This window comes from Paramisgurnus dabryanus, chromosome 22 (genome assembly GCF_030506205.2).
Source record: "Paramisgurnus dabryanus chromosome 22, PD_genome_1.1, whole genome shotgun sequence".
In the NCBI taxonomy this organism is placed as follows: Eukaryota; Metazoa; Chordata; class Actinopteri; order Cypriniformes; family Cobitidae; genus Paramisgurnus; species Paramisgurnus dabryanus.
The window spans coordinates 6868668-6889911 of record NC_133358.1 but is presented as its reverse complement, the minus strand read 5'-3'; the positions used below and the strand labels follow the sequence as shown (position 1 = coordinate 6889911).

At 37.7% G+C, this 21244-nt stretch overlaps 2 long non-coding RNA genes across 2 annotated transcripts; one reads left to right on the top strand and one right to left on the bottom strand.

Annotated features, from left to right (window-relative positions):
* Positions 1 to 3339: 3339 nt before the first annotated feature.
* Positions 3340 to 20896, bottom strand: LOC135785540 (uncharacterized). Its single transcript, XR_010546634.2, has 9 exons — positions 19673 to 20896; positions 19297 to 19412; positions 16804 to 16984; positions 16575 to 16667; positions 16378 to 16439; positions 16193 to 16253; positions 4296 to 4480; positions 3991 to 4186; positions 3340 to 3855 (listed from the first exon to the last, which is right to left on the bottom strand). It is a non-coding gene; the product is annotated as an uncharacterized lncRNA (long non-coding RNA).
* Positions 10315 to 14378, top strand: LOC135785539 (uncharacterized). The gene is made up of 3 exons (XR_010546633.2): positions 10315 to 10890; positions 11603 to 11701; positions 14026 to 14378. It is a non-coding gene; the product is annotated as an uncharacterized lncRNA (long non-coding RNA).
* Positions 20897 to 21244: the final 348 nt, after the last annotated feature.

Here is a 21244-nt window from a genome sequence, read left to right as displayed (position 1 = left end):
CTACACACTAATGTTGTGATCAATATAATAGCATACGTTTTTTGAAGGGTTACGAATCAAAACAACTCACCCATCGCGTAAAACACAAGCAGGATCAGAATATCGGTCTAGTTAAATGTTGTCGTGAAGCTCTCTCCATCCAGATAATGCAACAACAAATTGATCCTCCCTCGTTTTGTTCCAAACTCTTCTTGGGTCGTTTGGTTGGCCCGTCCGCTTACAGGAGCTGACACAACCAGAGGCAGACGGTACAGAGATATCCATAAGTTCATAAGCAAGCGCGTAGCCCGACAGGCGCTATCGCATAGTTCCGCATTTGTCCACGACACTGGCTGCGTCCGAAAACTCAAGGCAGTGAGGACTTGTTGCCTCGCTGCCTCATGAGGCCATGACTTCGGCCTCGGAGGCCTGAAGGCCGCTCAGAGAAAGGCTTTCCGACGCACTTCCAAGGCAGCGTGTTTGAAATATAAACAGAGAGCGCCTTTGTGATAACTAATCACATATTTGAAAACTACAATACTAATTTCTCGCTAGAAATGCAATTAAAATGCTTAAAAAGTGAAAATATACGTTTATTTTCACTAAATTTGTGCTCCAGCCGCTTCCTTGGCCGCCATTTTATTTTTTCGAGCTCGACCACTGTTGTCATGTCGTTTACGTCAGTAAAGGCGGTGACAAAGGGTCACATGGATATTAACGTCATTGATAAGAGACTGCACTGCCCCGTGTCAATGTTTTGAAAACATTACAGATATTGATAATCAGCTGGACAAAATATAGAACACTGGCCTAGTGGTTTTTTGACATTTTACTGCAAATATCTTACAAATTGCACCTTTAATAAGAAATCCTTTTTACGGCAACGATTAAAAATCTCAGTTGAGGGAGACAAGGTAAACTCAACCAAATCAAATTCCATTTACTGTCAAAGTATATACACTCCTCTTCACCAAAAAGAAAAAAGAAAACAGCCAAAGATTGTCAATCACAAAGGCAAATGTTCAATTATAAGAACAGTAAACATTCCATTTTAAGCATCATTATGGTTAACAGATGATAGAAAACCTTTTAGGACGAGCCCTCATTTACTGTTACATTCTTAATTAAGGTGGCAGTCTAGGAGATGAATCTTAAGGTAACAGCAAGTTGAAAAAGTAATAGTGTATGGGCAGGTAAGAGTCACTAAACACAAAAGGTAAACTGAGAAGTATTTTATTGTTTGGAGCTCTTTTCTCAGTTAAAAAAATTAAGATAAGGAGGTAGACAAAAACTCAGGAGGGGGAAAGCCCAAAATAACAAACAAAATGACCCTCTGACTAGTTAGATGTGTAACTGCTAAGCTAGCAACAGAAAATGAAATAAACAACAAAAATATACTCTACCTCCCTGACTAGAAGAAAAACAGGAGAAAACATGTTACAAAAAGAAATAAGCAGGCACCCACCTCCCTAAAGATTCCAGAGTTCAAGATGTAAAAATTTAAGTAGTTCCACTAAAGGGCTACAAGTAGGGATGGCTTCCGCGAAACTGACGTTTCGACACTGTGTCGAGATCCCGAAGCGTAAATGTTTCGAAACACTGCTCCGAAATGTGATTCGAAACACCCACGTGATGAAGTGATTCGAAACACCAAGCGGTGCATTTCACAAGTATTTCGAAAGGTGGCGTACCTGTCGAATCTGCTTCGAATCTTAAACTGACAGGGTAGGAAACAAAACTGACAATACCTGCGTTTTTGGCAAGATCAAATACTATAAATTACTGAAAAGAAGTAATTTTTCCTCATAGGTATGTAACACTTAGGCTACTTACAAAAAATGCTTGCCAGCAACAAGTGTCCCTTGTGTGAGAATGAGACTGTTTTCAAAGGCTGGAGAATTTATATGTAAAAAAGTAGCTGGTTGAGTTTATCAACACAGAACAATTTATATATTTGAATAAATATCTTTATATGTAAACAATGTGGTTTTCTATGGCTTGATATATTTTATGAATCTCTTATTATTTATTTGGTATATCTCTATTCTATTTTTTTTTTTTCATTAAATAGACCCGAATAGCCTATAGTTATCGACAATTGTAAGCCTAAAAGCTCATGTAGTTGTCAAACAGATATTTTAAAACAACAACAAAAACCATTTTATTATGATGACGTAGCGCATGAATTTCCCAGGTTCGATCCTAAGATCTACGCATGAGGGTCGAGAGCACTATCCACTCTCCCATTCTATCACTTGTGTGTCAATCAAACAACATGTGGGATACAATTTGTCAGCGCTCGTCTAAAATCTTGTCAAGGCTGCTTCATGTAAAGACATGCAAACGACCGCTAGGTGTCACTGTGGAGGCGGTTTCGGATTGATGTTTCGAAGTCTCGAAACATACGGCACAATTGATTCAACTGTTTCAGTGTTTCACGAAGCCTCGCTCTGCCCACCACTAGCTACAAGCAGCCAGATAGTACAACACAATGCAACAAAGAGTGAAAATACTCCAACAACTAGAAAAGTACAAATGTGGTATTTAGCAAGGAGGATTCAACATGCTTAGGAGGCTGCCCCAGAGTCTTTCGCTGCTGCTCTCTTAAGGTGTTGTACGCTCAGGCCAAATGAGTTGCAGGTGGCGACAGCAATCAGAGCACTCTCTCTCTCTCTCTCCTCTCACCTGGTGGGAGACAAAGAGAAAACCACACACATACACACACAATACCCACAGGTACACAACCACATTAACAATCATAAAAAGGAAAAATAAAGTATACGTTCCTGGGAACGTAACACTACCAAAAAACTAATTTCTCATAATCGAATTAGAAATTGTTCAAAATGATTATATTGTTGAGTTATCAAGTTTTTTTTTCTGTAGGAAAATGTTTAATGTCATTTAAAAAGAAAACACGTCATGCAAGCTACGTGGTTTCAGTGATAGCAGCCTAGCAACCACCATTGCAACGAACTATATAATACTAAATGTAATATAATGGGAAGAAAAAGTATTAATCCACATCAACTTAGTTCGGGAGAATTTCAAGCCAATATAATGGTTACGTAAGAACCTACTGTATGTGGCAGTCTGTCTTGTGGATTATGACTGTGAAATCATTGTATAAGTCATTTATTAATCACATTCATTCACCTCTAAAGTGTGCTATGACAATAGCTGAAATCATGACTATAACTCATTGTGGAAAACATTTTATTTTTTTACAAACTTTTACAGTATTTGTTTCAAAGGATTCAAGATTCAATACTTTGTCATTTCAACTTAGCACACAAAAACAAAACACCTTACACACATTGACCACATTTGTACATTACAGTAAATACTGTAAGTAACATCACAATGGTAAACACACAATTTTGTCCTCACACAGACTAGTGTGAATATGTGTGCTTAAAAACAGTACCTACGCTTTAAAATAAATTAGATCTAGTAAAACATCATGTTTGCACAAGTAAGGCGAACATTATATTATACCACCATAAAGGTTTCTATGATATGCTGCAACATATACTATACATTTTACATCATTCTTTTTACAGAATACAATATCAGACTAGAAATTTAAAAATATCTGTAGTGCTAGTTATCATATTTATCCACATTGTCATCATTATCACTCTTATCATTGTATACCAGTGTCTGTATGCTTGGCATGGGGAGGGCCTGACACATGTGGGGGTTGTCCGCAGGAACAAAGTCTGATACATGTGGGTGAAACATCACAATGGCTTGATGTAGTTTTCTTTCCAGCTGTTGGAGGCGTTGAATGAGAGCAGCTTTTGCATGAGTCTTCATATGTAAGGCATCAATCCCTCGCCTTTTTAGACTCCTCGAAACATCATCTTCTTCAATCTAGAAGACAAAAGAAAACAAAATGCTATGTTATGTTACCACGTGGTTCCTAATATGATTTGCAGGTAGTTAGTTTGTCAGATGGTTACTAGTGTGACTGCTGTGTGGTTACTAGGGTAAAGTAATTATACTTACAGTGTCATCAAAGCAGAAGTAGACATGCCAAGAGGGATCACATGATTCCTGAAAATCAATTGTCGGAGGTAAGAAGCTCATCTGCGGTGACCATTGAATGCTGTTGTATTCTTATATTGCCTGTCTCAGTCTATTGTTGGAGCTGGCTACCTGCTTGGAGAGTCTAATGGCAATGCCCTGCCCATCTGAAGCAAAGCTAGGAAACAAGCATGCAGAAAAATGAATGTATTAGTTTGTATTATAGTCCTTTTTAAGTTTAAACTTAATGTCATATTGTATCTACTTATTCACTTATAGCACTATACCTGGATATATTCTTCTCAGGTGGAGGACTGCTCTCTCCCTTGATTCAGTTCTAGCCTTGCAGTTGGACTCTGAGCTCACGGTCCACATCTTTAAGGGTAGACTGGAAGTTTGAATCAGACTCTTGCCATCTTCTCCCAATACGGTATTTTTTCTCAATGTTCAGCAGAGTCCACAATTCTAATATCTACACATTACAAAAAGTACAGCACAAAAGTTCAGTAGCTAGCAAGAAGAAAGCATTACCGTGGTACACCTGACCAAACATACAGTATGTTACAAGTAAGGCCTTGGTGGTAATAGATTACTAATTACACCATATGACGATTTGCAATAATGCTGCAATATTTTTATTTATAACCACTGTGGTGGCAGTTTCCTTCAAAACTATGCCATTACTATAATCACACATTGAAGCACATCAGCAAGGCACTTAAAGGAAAACACCACTGTTTTTCAATATTTTACTGCAGGGCTATTCAGATCTTACCCTAAAGGGCCAAAGCACTGCATAGTTAAGCTCCAACCCTGATCAAACACACCTGAGCAATCTAATCAAGGTCTTCATGATCACTAGAAAATCACAGGTGGTTAATGGTACATAAACTCTTTAGTGCTCCAGCCCTCCAGGGTAAGATTTGAGTAGCCCTGTTTTACTATGTTCTTACCTCAACTTATACGAATTAATACATACCTATCTTTTTTCAATGCGTGCACTTTTAATCTTTGTACAGCGCCATGTGAATGTATTAGCGCAGGGGTGTCAAACTCATTTTATGCTGAGGGCCGGATGGTAAATAACGCCATGAAGTGCGGGCCGGATAATTTTTTTAAACCTTAGTGTGCTGATAATTGTGTTAAAATTAACTAAACAAACCAATTAATTAGTTTGTTTAGCAAGAAAACCAGAGAAACACACAGCTCTGTGAAAACTACATTTCATAAGGTCACACTCATACTGTATATTATAGGTTGAAAAGCTTTAATTTAACTTCTTTTGCCTTAATGCCAAAATTATTTATAAACCATTCACTTTTCTTTGGAATATATTTGTAATGAGATGAGAACAGTCATTTAGAAAATGCTAGATGGGGCAGTGGCCCAAACCAAAAATGGCACTATGGGTGGTGGTACTATTATTATGGTTTTAATAAAGTATTATAAATATTATGTGTTATATTACTAGCATCAACTTAGACAAGTGATTATAATGGGAAATATAATAAGAATTAAAGTGTGACAATCTGCTAAATATTCAATATAATTTACCTGCTGGCTTGATGGAGCTTTGAATCCATGTTTGCAATGTTGAACTGCTGCTAAAAGCCTCTCTTTCCGTTCTCTGTTGTTATTTTGTGAAGGCATTGGTGTTTTTTGTATTTTTTGTCTACAAAGTGTGCCAACAACAGCAAGTTTAGTGTTTATATTAACTTAGATCTGATCAGGAACATTAAATCGATTAGACAAGCATTGTAACGTTAATAAGAATGTGGATATTTTGTTGTTTGCTTGCTAAGTTGTTAGCACTTTTAGAACACTGACAGCAAATCATTACCGGAAGAAATACATAAACATACTTACAAATTACTAATTCTGCGGTTTAACAACTGATATAATGTAATGAATCCACCTGTTAATGCAACGAACTTCGGAAACTGTCGTCTTTGCTCTCCAGGCAGAGAGTGGACACAGAGATGCTGCGGAGCGGTCGGGAAAACACGAAGTGGATTACCAGAATCGGTGGATCTTTAGCGGAGCGGCAACAATAAAACGGCAAGATTTTTGGGCACCGTGTTTACTCTATGTTCCGCGTTTTGCTGCTTTCCGCAAGTCTCTCATTTTAAAAACGAACTAGACACCCACCTAAAAGGGTTTTTAAAATATGTATGGGTGGTGATGGCGCAGTGGATAAGACACACGCCTTTGGTGTGGGAGACCTGGGTTCAAATCCACTGTGACACACCATTGTGTCCCTGAGCAAGACACTTAACCCCCAGTTTGCTACAGAGGCGTGCGACCTCTGACATAGCAATTGTAAGTCGCTTTGGATAAAAGCGTCAGCTAAATGAATAAGTAAGTAAGTAATATTTAATAAAACTGTATAAATCATCATGCGGGCCGGATTGGACACCTTTGCGGGCCGCATCCGGCCCGCGGGCCACATGTTTGACACCCCTGTATTAGCGTTTCGCCTAGCCCCATTCATTCATATGGCTCCAAACAGGGATGAATTTAGAAGCCACCAAACACTTCCATGTATTCAGACGAGTAAGTATGGTGGCACAAAAAAAAAATTATGTTTGGAGCCATAGGAATGAATGAGGCTATAGGTAGGCTAAATGCCAACACATTCACGAAGTGCTTAACAAAGACTAAAAGTGCATGCATTGAATCAAGATAGGTAGTGATGCACTATGTGAAAATTTTGGCGGATACCGATAACCGATATGACCCTTGTCTGTTATGGCCGATACCGATATTTGCCGATGCCGATATCTCTGTATAGAAAACACATTTTAATGATAATCAAATAAAGAGCTATTTTCCAAAACACTTTTTTTTTACTTTTGTAATTTATTCCCAGAAATGACTGATTGGGCACCATTACCCATGTGCAAAATGTCACCAATTAGCTGATTGATATGTAAGCTTATTCTTTGTAAGCTTCGGGATGCTTATTTTTTAAGTGGGTGATCAAATTGGTTGTGTTGAACAATTTGTCCCGAACTCCCTCTCATATCACCCGGCCCTCACTCTCATTGTATACAGCAGCAGGGGTGTCCAGACTTTTTTGTGTGGTGATCTACTTTTAAAATGATAAAGCCGACAAGATCTACATGCTAAAAAACACTTTAAATGCGTGGACTATACTGAATATATCTCTACATTAGATTTAGGGCTGTCACCATTACTCTATTTTTTTGAGGAGTTAAAAAAATCCTGGAGTTCATGTCGAGTACTGTTTAAAATAGCGGAGATACGGTTTAGTAAAACAAACTAGAAAGAAAATGACAATAGTATTAGAAGCAGCATATAAATCAGCACAACGCTGCCGCTCTCTCTCCCTCCTTCGCTCGCTTGCGCGCGGGCACAAACCCTGGGCGCGTGCACTGCCTGCAAGAATGCGATGCGATTGCATTCTGGTAAATTTCCAACAGTATCTGTCTGCGTCCTGCAAGACGGAGGCGTGAGTTGTAGTAGGCGTGACTAGTAGTAGTTGGAGGCGTGTCTTGTACTTTTCTAAATCGCGGTCCACCACGCAAGATCTACCTCAAAGTCAGAAGTGAAATTATGAAAGTTTTATTTTAAAAATAAGCTTGTATGTTAGCAATAACTTTGGGCATCAATGTGTTTGTAGTGAATTTGTCATTAAAATAGATTTAGAGGCTGTTTGAAAACGGGTCAGGTTAGGACAGGCTGAGGATAATGACAAAAGCCTTTTAATGGTAAATTTCCATTATTTCCAATTTTCGTTTTGTGCATACATTTGTGCATATTTCAAAAAACGTATGGGTGGAGTGTTTTGGCACTGTGATTCTGCTGGTTAATTAAATTAAATACAATGAATTAATTTATTAATTACTCGTATTAATAAAATTTATATATTAACACGTTCAGGGATTAACAATAATTGAAAGTGATGACAATGGCATTTTTCATCAGATGTTTATATTTACAACAAAAAGAAAACGACACTAAGCCAGGGGTTTTATTATAATAAATTAAAGAAGTGCCTTATGAGTCTATTTTTTATGTTATCCTTTGTATATTTATAAATCAAACCGTATGAGATTTGAAGCCTCCAAATTAGGCAATTTTGGGAAAAGATTATCATCTTAACTTTCGAGATGTACTCGAGGAGAGCTCGCGTGATCCGTGAACCACGATGTAGACCGTACACACTGCATATTAATTGGGTTGTCACTTATTAATATGGTTGTCACTTATTAATATGATTGTCACTTATTAATTCGGTTGTCACTTCACCTTTTAATGCTTAATCCTGTTCTGACAACCGCATAATACAACCGAATTAACTTCCGCAAAATGCAGGGGACCACCGCATTTATAAAAACTCTGCATAGTGTGTACATCACAACTAAAGTGTTCAAATGTGGATCATGGATATGACAGGTCTCTCTTCTGAAAAACTAAATTCCTAGAAGGGGAAAAGTTGCTGACTAGTGTTGCCAGATCTTGCACTAAAAAAAGCGAACAGGAAAATTCCAATAATAAACCAAAATAAAGTGCTTTACCTCAAATATCAAAATATTGGGTCCCTGTACCTTTACACTTTAATAACACCAAAAACTTGTTCGCTTCATGAGCCAAAAGCAAGCCATAAACGGTTAAGCGCCAAAACAGTACGTACAAAAAACACGAGGACCTGGCAACACTGCATGACAGCGCGCTGTTTTACAAATGCGTGCAATGCACAACTCCAAGACGCTGGTTTATTGCAAAACATAATGCTGTTAAATTATTTCGGTCAAAGCTTTGAGACGCCAGATGGCAGAACGTTGCTATGGTTATCTCTGTGTCTATCATCACATTTTCGGGAGTGAGTTTTGTGCCGTACAGACATGTAACGAACATTTAAGGGATTCACTCCCGCATTTAAATGCGGTTGTCACTCCCGAAAGTTTGCAGTGTGTAATAGAGGATTTAGAAGGGCTTTTTTACCGTGAAAGAGGAAGATCTCGCGTGGTGGACCGCGATTTAGAAAAGTACAAGACACGCCTCCTACTACAAGTCACGCCTACTACAACTGACGCCTCCGTCTTGCAGGACGCAGACAGACCCGACTCTAAATTTCGGAAGTTTACATGACTGAGCTGCAGCGGGCAGCATAGCATGTGGGTGAAGCAGAGCGGGGTCTACTGTTCAAGCGCTCCACTCAGTCGCTCACCGCCCAAGCAAGCGCTCCGTTAAGTTTCCGCTCACGCTCGCAAATAAACCAATTCCCGCTCAGATCCCGCTCCGACATAAAATTGTTTTTTAGCAAGCCTAATTGTTTTCTGTACTGACGTTCTTGGATAATTGCATTTAATTAAGTAGCTGCTGATAAATCGCAGTGATGTACAGTTGTGTGTTGGCTATTAGACCTAGTTTAACTGATACGGAGCTCCGGATATAATTAAAATTAACAAATTGTTTCCACGACATCCACATGTTTTACTAATTTTAAGTAATAATAAATGTAATAAGTAATTATGAAATATTATAATAATTCGTTCCCCTTATGAGAAAGATTAACAAACTATACTGTTATATAAATATATTATTTGAAAAAACTAAAATAAATTGAAGAACAATTTCTTAACAAGAGGTTTTTTAAGTGCAAATTTATATTGCATCAGTAAAAACAGAACACAGCTCTGTCTTAAAGAAATTAAAATTAGACAGTACCCAGCAAGCAATAGCCGTCATTTCAACGTCTCGTTTCAGTATAGACCCGATAGAGCCGGGCTGAGCCTAGCCCACTTCTAGCCCAATTAAACTTTAATTTGGTTACATGTGGTTTTTGACAAAATAATTTGTGAGATGGATGCTATTTTATCATGTAAGCAAAGTTAACAGCGATTACAAGGTATTTCTTTTCATTTCTTTAAAGTGTTTTATGCATCGTCTGTACGTAGTCATAATTTAGCTCATAAATAGACCGACTACGAATAAACCACGTTTAGCCCAGAAATAACCATGAATTTAATTACATGTTGTTTTGCCAAAATTATTTGTGAGATGTATGATATTTAATAATGTAAACAAAGTTCAAAGCAATTAAGGTATTTTGTTTCATTTCTTTAAAGTGTTTTATGCACCGTCTGTACTTAGCCACTATTTAGCTTACAAATAGACCGACTACGAATAACCCACGTTTAGCCCAGAAATAACCATTAATTTAATTACATGTTGTTTTGCCAAAATGATTTGTGAGATGTATGATATTTAATCATGTAAACAAAGTTCAAAGCGATTAAGGTATTTTGTTTCATTTCTTTAAAGTGTTTATACACCGTCTGTACTAGCCACTATTTAGCTTACAAATAGACCGACTACGAATAACCCACGTTTAGCCCAGAAATAACCATTAATTTAATTACATGTGGTTTTTGCCAAAATAACTTGTGAGATGTATGGTATGTCATTGTAAGCAAAGTTAACAGCGATTACAAGGTTTGTTTAATTTCTTTAAAGTGTTTTATGCACCGTCGTACATAGCCACTATTTAGCTCATAAATAGACCGACTACGAACAAACCATGTTTAGCCCAAAATAACCTTGAATTTAATAAAATTTTGTTTTTGCCAAAATAACTTGCAAGAATTATGATATTTTATCAGGCATGCAAAGACACCAGTGAAATTAAGATGTTTGGTTTAATTTATCTTATCTGAATATCTGCTGTCACGCATAACATTCATTATTTGACCGTATTTCAAAGATAAACAAAATCCAGTTACAACTCCGAACCGCTAGATGGCAGCAGTACACAAACACGGGGCCAAATCTCACGAGAAAGATTTCCGCTGTTTGAAAAGCAACAACATCAGCGAGCAGCCACGAGGAAAGTATGTACCACACTCGTTTGGTCTTGTAGTTTTTTTTATTATTTTATTTTACATGTGTTTAAAATTGATTTACTTTATTTGTTGTTGGAATCGCGACATTCTTGCCGGTTACTTAACAGTGTAACGTAGTAAGTAACCCATGTTTTATAAAACCTAAACAGTACAACCTGCAATGTAATAAAATAGTGGAGGTAATTGAGTCTATGTAACGTTACACTGAAGATCAACATGAGTGATTTGTAGGCTGCTTTTTAGTAACAGCAGTAACTTAGCTAAGTTACTGTAACTTAGCTAAGTTACTGTGTTCCTTACAGTAATGTAGGCAGTTGTGCTTTACAATTATGCATGCAGAGATAGATTGTGGGGGAAAGCTATTCCTCCATATGGAATTAACTTACAGGCCTTTAGTCTGTTGGAAAAAAGAGTTTTATTGTGTTAGTGAGGGAAAACTTGCAGGTCAGTGGGCATTAACCTTTAAGGTTTGTAAACACTTGTACACTGAAGCATACAATACTGAACAATTACTGACATAGGCATGTGCTATTCAGGTGTCAAAGCTGTGCGAAACTGGAGGGAGAAACTTGAGAGACCGTGCCGGAAGAATGCTGAACAGGTAAATTCTATAAACATGCAATATTAATCAGACATTGTGGTGTCAACAGTCTTTCATGTGGTCACAAAAAATCAGAAAATATTTCAGTCTGCAACTGTTAACGACATTGTCTTTTCTATTTTAGAGTTCACTAAAATTCATTAATTTCAAAGTTCAACATGAATAGTGGTGGTCCACTGCAGAAGCAAGCATTTGAAAAAACATCAGTTCTCAGTTATTAAAGGTAAGTGTGTTTGTATGTAGTTTTAGGCTGAATGGTGTTTCACAAAATAGTACTTTTAATATAACATTAGGTTATGTGAGGAGTAATTGACGACAGTCCGGTACTGCCTTAAAGGAATAGTCTACTCATTTTCAATATTAAAATATGTTAAGTTATTACCTTAACTAAGAACTGTTGAATCATCCCTCTATCATCTGTGTGTGTGCACGTAAGCGCTGGAGCGCGCTGCGACGCTACAATAGCATTTAGCTTAGCCCCATTCATTCAATGCTGCCATTTAAAGATAAAGTTAGAAGTGACCAAACACATCAACGTTTTTCCTATTTAAGACGAGTAGTTATACGAGCAAGTTTGGTGGTACAAAATAAAACGTAGCGCTTTTCTAAGCGGATTTAAAAGAGGAACTATATTTTATGGCGTAATAGCACTTTTGGGAGTACTTCGACTCGCCTGAAAAGTCCGCTCCCCTTCTCACTCTCATAATGGGAGAGGGAGGGTGTTACTGCGCCAAGTCGAAGTACTCCCAAAAGTGCTATTACGCCATAAAATATAGTTACTCTTTTAAATCCGCTTAGAAAAGCGCTATGTTTTATTTTGTACCACCAAACTTGCTCGTATAACTACTCGTCTTAAATAGGAAATACGTTGATGTGTTTGGTCACTTCTAACTTTATCTCTAAATGGTACCATTGAATGAATGGGGTTAAGCTAAATGCTATCGTAGCGTCGCAGCGCGCTCCAGCGCTTACGTGCACACACACAGATGATAAAGGGGTTATTCAACAGTTCTTAGTTAAGGTAATAACATATTTTAATATTGAAAAAGAGTAGACTATTCCTTTAATATTTTCTAAATATTAAAAGTCCCAGATTAAATGACTCTTTGCCGATACAACAGTTTACTCATCCACACAATATTGTTTAGATGTTTTATTTTTAGACATTTGACAGGTTTTATGTCAATAAGATTGTATTGTGAATATTTTATGCTTGGCATCTTAAAGGGCAGGGTATTTGATTTTGAAAAATACTAACTTTAGCCTACACGCACCAACCAGAAGCACACTCCTATCTCATTAACCAGTAAGACTGACAAAGTGAATAACATTACCAAAATAACCAACATAAACAACTTTTTTTAATCCGAAATAAATACAGCACGTTTAGAAATTTGAAAAGATAAATATCATTACACTAATTCGTAAACAAACTACATAAGCAACAAGTTTCATTAAAATACAATCTGAATCCATCAAAATAGAATCACACTGCATACCTACCTTTCCAAAAGAAACACTGCAACGACCCTTTCAGACCTGTAGCTGTTTCCATCTTGCAGAAAAGCAGTGAACTTACCAATGTTAATTTGGGTTTTTGCTCTTTGCTCATCCAGATGTTTTTTTGTTGTTTCAAAATGTCTTTCGTTTTGTAGCTCCTGTGTCAATTCAGCAGGAAGGTTTATTTGATTCTCCCTATTTTTACAGAGTGTGAACAGGTTGTGAAGTGGCATGCAAAACACGTTCACAGAAGAGGGGCAAAAATTTAATGCGTCCAATTATGGGCCGGAATGAGATTCTGGCAGTATGATAACCGTAAGCAAAAATACCACGGTGTTTTGGTATTGCCATTGTGACACTAAAATGTGTTATTTTCAAATGTCTGCATATTAAAACATCAACTTTTCAACTGGACACAATACATTTTATTTTTAAGCAACAAACAACGTTTATGCCAGGTAAAAATAAAGCCTTTAAATGATAATATTCTTTCAATTGTAAATGTAAACATGAATTCAATTACATGATTTAATTCACTTTGTGTAAACACAGTTCATACATTGAAAACGGTATCACAGAAAATTTTTGTGGTTTTATTAAAACCTTGACTCTGAACATCTCGGTATACCTTCAAACCGGTAACTGGCCCATGCCCACGTCCAATTATTGCATTCGGTCAGGGTTCAATGATTTGTTGAACGTTTTTTGGTACTACGCCTTTTATAGATGACACAAATATATAAAAATACACATTTAGACAACTTAACATAGTGAGAGCTATCAATATTTGAGGAGACTTTCAACCAGCATAACAAAAAAAAAATTTGGATCAAAATCAGATACCCTGCCTTTAAGCCTCTATTGCTAGTTCCAAAAATGTAATTAAACACACGCAGAGAAACATGCACTTCTGTTAGTAATGAGAACGGTATGATTACTGTTGTTGACCTGTCAATATTTATATATGACTTTTTCAAAATAGAATGACTATCACATTTAACATAAAGCAGAAATACTTGTCTCATGCATTCTTTTCATATTTGGCAGATGCTGTGTTGAACAACTTCCCAGCAGCAACAGAACTGGAAGTGAAGGATGCAATGGGGGCATTTCAAACAGGCACCAGGGAGCACGGGGGGGGGGTATAGAAATTAGTACAATTAATAAGTTGACGTGAACTGAAGATAGTTTGTTAATGTTTAGATGTTATTTCATTTTTAAAATTGTATTTTGTTATATATGTTTTTATTTTGTTACTGTTTTTATTCTTTTTGTTAAAAGTAGTTTTTCTTCATTTTGTATTATCTGAATTTCTATTGTATTAACAATATTTTTTGTAATAAATTGCATGATTGCATGTTTATGAGAACCTTTTTTAATGGATTAAAAATAATTCTTTAGCCATTCTTTTGTTCTTTATTAGACACACACGTGTAGTCGTTTTATAGCCGTCTACTTAACGGCTAGTCTATTCTTGGGCTATGATAGACGTCTACTAGATTTTCACTGACAGCCCAAAATTAGCCTTGTTTTAGCCTAGACCCACATTCACCGTCTATTAGACGTATATATGTAGACGTTTAATAGCCGTCTATTTCATGACTAGTCTATTTCTTGGGCTATGATAGACGTCTACTAGATTTTCACTGACAGCCCAAAATTAGCCTTGTTTTAGCCTAGACGTCAGGGGGGTGTTTAGACGGCTACTAGACGTCTATTAGCCGCAAAATTGCTTGCTGGGTATTTATGAACCTGTAAATGTACAAAACGAATGCAATACAGAAGGCCATGAGTATTTATTTATGTTATTTTCAATAGTATATTGGTAGATAAATTAACGTGTATCTATATAGTGTGAAAACGAATAAATCATTATTTTGGCTAAATTCATCTGGATATATCATTTTAGTCAGACTGATTTGTCATCATTTCAGAAGCTTAAATGCTATCTAAAACAACTTACATTTTATCCCGAGTGTTACTTGGTCATTTAGAAATATAGCCTACGCGAGAGCAAATTATAGAACAAAAATGTTTAGCTCACGCGGACCGAACGAAAAGCCGTTAATTAAGCGGACTCTCTGTAAAATAGAGGACGTGCTGAATCAGTCGAGTCGGCAGATTATTATCAATGTTTATGATGTTCCACGCATGCTGTTGATGAAAAAAATGTATATCTAAATGTCCAGGGAAGAGTCAAGTGTTCAGTCAGTTTAAAGGCGTTTTTGGCTGAAGCTTTCTCATCCATGGAGCGGAGAACTATAAAGGTTTTTATTTTAAGTGGTTTAATGCTGGTAAGCAATCAGTTAGCCTATATTATGGCGCTTTGTATTTGTGTTGATCAGTTAGATTAAAGTAGCCTAATTTTAATCTTTAAAACTGCATCTAGATGCAGACGACACTACAGTTATTCTGTTATTTCATTTCTTTCATTCCTATATAAGGCTGGCGACTTCATTAAAACAATATTTGAACTCCATAACTTATTGCTAGCCATTTTTACAGATTCTCGAACTAGCAAATTGCCAAAGGGCATTCTGGGATGAGCGAGCGGTGCTGAGCGTATTGAGCAAGCGGAGCGGAAATTTCGGAAATGCGCTCTGATGAAAATATTACCACACCGCTCCCGCTCCGCTCACATGCTCTGGCGGGCAGGCATAAGATTTATAAAAACACATTTGAGAAGAAAGGCGCGTACAGCAACTCAAAAAGACTTACGTGTGTCACAATTACTCTTGGAGGCATGGAGCAGCATAAGGATACACAGTTAAATTATGTGCGATCTACCGGCCTTGCCTTTGCGATCGCGATCAACGTATTGGACACCCCTGTCACACAGCTTAGCGAGGATCTTCTTCAGACACTTTGAAGAACGACCAGGCTTCAGCACATGTGTAACTTATGCTTGTGCAAAAACAAACATACTCGCCCCCACACTCACGTCTCCTACACACACGTCAAATACACAGGAATGATTATCGGCCTGTTCACATCGGCCCTATTTTGACATCGGACCGATGCCGATGTGTAAAAAAATGGCCATATCGGCCGATATTAATATCGGCGGCCGATATATCGTGCACCACTAAAGATAGGTATGTATTAATTAATCTAAGTTGAGCTAAGAACATAGTAAAATATTGAAAAACAGTGGTGTTTTCCTTTAAAGACGTCTGTAATTACCATAGTCTTACATAAAACATAAAACTCTTACTTGAACTTGTAGAACTGAATCAGTCTGATGATGTAGTCCCTTTTCCATCTACAGACAGTGTCTGAAGAAAAGACGACATTACTACCACTCTAATAAAGTAATTCATTTCATGTTACTTCTGTTTCTTTGTTAATAGTATTCATGACATTCTTACAGTATTTAAGACTTTAACTTCAGTTCCTTACTTATTGGTTTCTGTTGGGCTAGCTTTTTTTCCATCTCGCCATGTCTCCTTCAGAAATCAACACTATACAACAACAATAACAGAAAACAAGACACACATAAATCCTAAATACTCTTGTGCAAAATGCACTTATAAATGGAATGTAATATTCTCCCATCTACAACTAATTGTTACCTGCTTCTTATGTGCATTGTTTACCTGGTGCCTCTCTGATGACAGATGAGATATCTTCTTGAGGAGCGAGAATCAATATTTTCTCTGCTTTGTCTACTCTTTGCAGGAGCTGCACCTCTGAAAAGACAGTTTAATCTACTTATAGTATGCTTACCATTTTGTGTGTGATCGGCTTCACTCCAGAAAATATAAAATGTATAAACAGTGAACCACCAGCACAGAATTTTGAAAGGTTATACAGCAGTAGACACACCTAGGTCAGTTGATTTCCTCCGTCCATAATGCAAAAGGGCATCAGTCAGTAGGTCAAGGTGATGAGATGGAGTCATCTCCTTTGTGACTCTGGCAAATCTTTGGAGGAAAGACCACAACCTTTCCATTCCTTCCCCGTCTGTGAGCCCAAACCCATCAATACATCTGGTACTGTACTTGATCTATGATTAAAGCAAAGTGGTAAAATATCACATACTGTACACTAGGGATGAGCGAGTACAGCATTATCTGTATCTGTTAACCATATGAATTATCTGTATCTATATCTGTACTCGGAGTGGGTGTGGCCTAACCCGGAAGTGGGCGGGGTTTGTCTTGAAATGGGCGTGGCTTTAGCCGTTATTTTATTTTGAGCATGCAATTAATATATGGGTTGATCAGAAATTGTTATATTTATTGCGGATTAGAAAAAGAGCTATTTTAACGTTTAAAAAAGTACATTATTCATTATTTCTGTAAATGTCATGTTTAATTTCTATTATTTAATGTATAATAATACTTGAAAATATATAAGCAGTGGTTTTTTTAATATACAGTCATAGTATTGACTTCGTTATGTTCTTTGTTATTTCAGTTTTAATGAATTTTCTATTATATGTGGGAAAATATTAATAAGTGAAAGTGATCCCATAACTTTTGAATGGGTAGTCAATTTTACATAAGCTAGTTGGACAGAAAAAAATTATACAAGCTACATAATATTATACTTCATTATATACTTCATTATAGCAGTATACATACTTTTATCCTCTGTACATTTCTCCTCATCTTTTTTCTTTTCTTAACCTGGGCACTTTGATGGCTCTTTTCTTATCTGTAGTTTAAAATGTGTTGCATTACTACCTCCATATGCGGTGTCGCCATTAGATGCTGTAACTTGATGTGAACTAACCCCACCGCAGCTCAATCTTCTCTGAGTAAAGGGCGATTTATAGTCGTGCGTAGGTCCTACGGCGTAGCAGCGACGGCGTAGGTTCCGCGTCGGTTTTCATTTATACTTGTGCGTCGCCGTCCGCGTCGACGTGCAAACACACGCGAAACCGCTGGTTGGCAGTAATCACGCGTGTAACCACAGTAGCAGCAGAATTCATCACAGAAGAAGAAGCTAAGCAAGTTAACCCACAAACGAAGAAGAAATAGCAACTTGTTGTGTATAATTTGAGAAGACCAGCAATGATGGAAGTAAATAAACAGCGACTTATGTTGAAGTTTGAGTTAAATCACTCCTCAACTTGGCTCATCTTTGTTTTCACTGTCTCAAACGGAAATACCTATGACGCAGTTTTTTTACCTGACGGGAGGGGTTCTGGTGGACCAATCACAGAGCTTGCGGTCCGCGTAGAGCCGACGCGCTGTTAGGAATTTTGTGAGGTGCGCGTCAGGCTACGCAGAGCTACGCACAGGCTACGGATCTACGGCGTAGGACCTACGCACGACTATAAATCGCCCTTAACAGCTGAGTATCCACCCGGAAGTAACAAATCTTCTCTGGACAAACACTACAAAGTCCCGACCAGATTAACTAATCGCATGGTTACAATGATATGATTGACGCGAGGTTCAGTTGAGGAATTAAAATCCGATCACGCATTCCGTTATCCTCGACCTCACGGAGCGCGCGGTTAATGGCTGCGTAGCAAAGGGGGACGCGACCCATGACACGGAGCGCAACTTCCGCTCCCGAGCACTTTGGAAAGTAATGCTTTGATTCATTTTTTAACGCGTTGTTAGACGCGACATGTGAACGAACACATGAACGTTTAAATCAAAAATCAAACGAATATAAAACAAAGTGAATAAAAATCTTTCTGCGGGCCAGATTATGTTATATTTTTGAAAGGTGACGGGGCTGCAGAGAGAGAGAGAGAGAGCTGTTCTGTGTGTGAGTGAGCAGAGCATCTGTATGTGTGTAGGGAAGGGGCGCTTTACTACTAGCCTATCACAGAACGCTGACACAATCAGCTACCCAATGATGATTTTCATTTAATCCGAGCACAGATATTGACACGTATTACTCGTATAATACTCGTACTCGGCAGAAGTGCTTTATCCGTACCAGATACTCGTTTCAGCCGAGTATCCGGCTCATCTCTACAAAATACCACAGTAGAAGTAGACTAACTGCGGTAAAAACATGGTACGATTTGTGTACTATAAACACAAAATACCACAGTAGAAGTACATTGGTAGTTAATTCCAAAAATATGAATATAATAAAATGATCGAGGATCTGTCACGTTATGTTAATGGTGACTAACATAACGTGACTAGCTTTTAATCACGCGCTAATCACCCACTGCTTGATTATGTGTTGTGTTGAACTATTTTGAACAAAAAGAAAGAATGTAATATAGATGACCAATACAATTCAGAGAACATTTAGAAGCCGATCTGGATTAATAAAAAACATATAATGAAAAATCGTTTAAAATGATTTAAAATCGAACAAACATACACTTTATGGTATACTCACCGAGATGTGATGACGTTTGTAAATTGATGATAAATATCGCGATGATGTGCGAAGGAGATTTGGGTCACGGCAGGGGCGTAGCCACGAGTGTGCCGGAGCCACCCACAGTGGCACACCTAAAATGGATGCAGAATATTTATTTATAGTTTCAATTTTTTTTTTACTAAACTTGGGCTGTTGTTGTTTACTTATATATATAATAGCATACATTATTGTTGTTGCGGTGTGTCACGTGACAATCATGACTCGTCACCATGGACACAAGGGGTCAGATAAAATATTTGTAACTTGCGCGTGAAAGGGTTGATTTTAAATAATATTTGTTTTATTTCATTTTTCCTTTTTTTTCATTAAAAATATTAACTAACTTGCTTACCATGTCAACTATCTGATATTCCAATCCTTCGTTTAAAGATCTTCATAAATTATCTTGATCTATAACGAGATGAGTCGATTTAAAGCACCTGAATTCCCCAGCGTTTCTGGTTATCTTGTCTGCCTGTGACACACAAAGATTTTCAGATGCACACCCAGAGGTTTTTTTCTGGCTACAGGTCACGCTTCTTGAATGCGATGAACAAAATTGTATGGTATAGTACGATTTAATATATTCGTATTAATTAGCACGAAATCCCTGCGACACAGGGCTGTGTTAAATGCGATGAACTAATTGTACGATTTCGTACGAGCCAGCTCGTATGATTTCATACGATTTAGCCACTTGGTTAAATCGTTTGAATTATTACGAATTCGCCGGGAGATAGGGTTGGCTCCGACATAAGGGTCCTATTAAAACGTGTCTTCTCTACCTAGATTGACTGGATACGAATTGAGAACAGAAGATTATGCAAATCACTGATTAAATCAACCAACCAATCATAGGCACGAAGACATCAGTCAATGTCCCGCCCCCAAAGACCCAAAAGTCATATTGATCGAGCGAGCGTGTGTGGTGCAGCTGTGAGAGCATAGAGAGAGTTAGAGTCGAGCAAAAGCTCATCCAAGACCTTGCTCGCGTGACTGCATTTGTGCGCGCTGAGCGGAGGTGCGCTCTCGCAAGGATGCTTTACACAATTGTGTGCTGCTTTTTCGCGCTCGAAGAGTGTTCGCTTGCTCGTATCTCTCACTCGCGCATGGTTTTTGTGTGCGCTGGGTCTGATTAAACTCCACAGCTTTCTTTCCCATTCTGACATTCAATTTGGAGTTCAGGAGATTGTCTTGACCAGGACCACACCCCTAAATGCATTGAAGCAACTGCCATGTGATTGGTTGATTAGATAACTGCATAAATGAGAAATTGAACAGGTGTTCCTAATAATCCTTTAGGTCAGTGGTTCCCAACTTCAGTCCTCAAGGTCCCCCTCCCAAAATGTTTTAAATATCTCCTTATATGAAACACCTGATTCCACTCATCAGTCTTGTTCCAGAATGTTTAAAACGTTCCTTAATTAACACACTAACAAGCTAATGAACTGAATCAGCCCTTACGAAAATTAACCATGGTTAATTAACCATGTAGTAACTACATAACCATGGTTTAACTATGGTTTTTGAAAACCATGATTTTGCTCATAGTAATCAATACACCAAAAAAACATGGTTACTACACTTTTACCACAATAAAACCATGGTTAATTTTCGTAAGGGAGGTGTTTTATATATGAAGACATCTAAAACATTCTGGGAGGGGGGGCCCTGAGGTGAGAGTATACTGTTACCGTGGTAAAGCATGGTAAATTCGACGCGTATCGGGTTTTAGCACGCAGTAGCCGAAATATACTGTTACCGTGGTAAAGCATGGTAAATTCGACGCGTATCGGGTTTTAGCACGCAGTAGCCGAAATATACTGTTACCGTGGTAAAGCATGGTAAATTCGACGCGTATCGGGTTTTAGCACGCAGTAGCCGAAATATACTGTTACCGTGGTAAAGCATGGTAAATTCGACG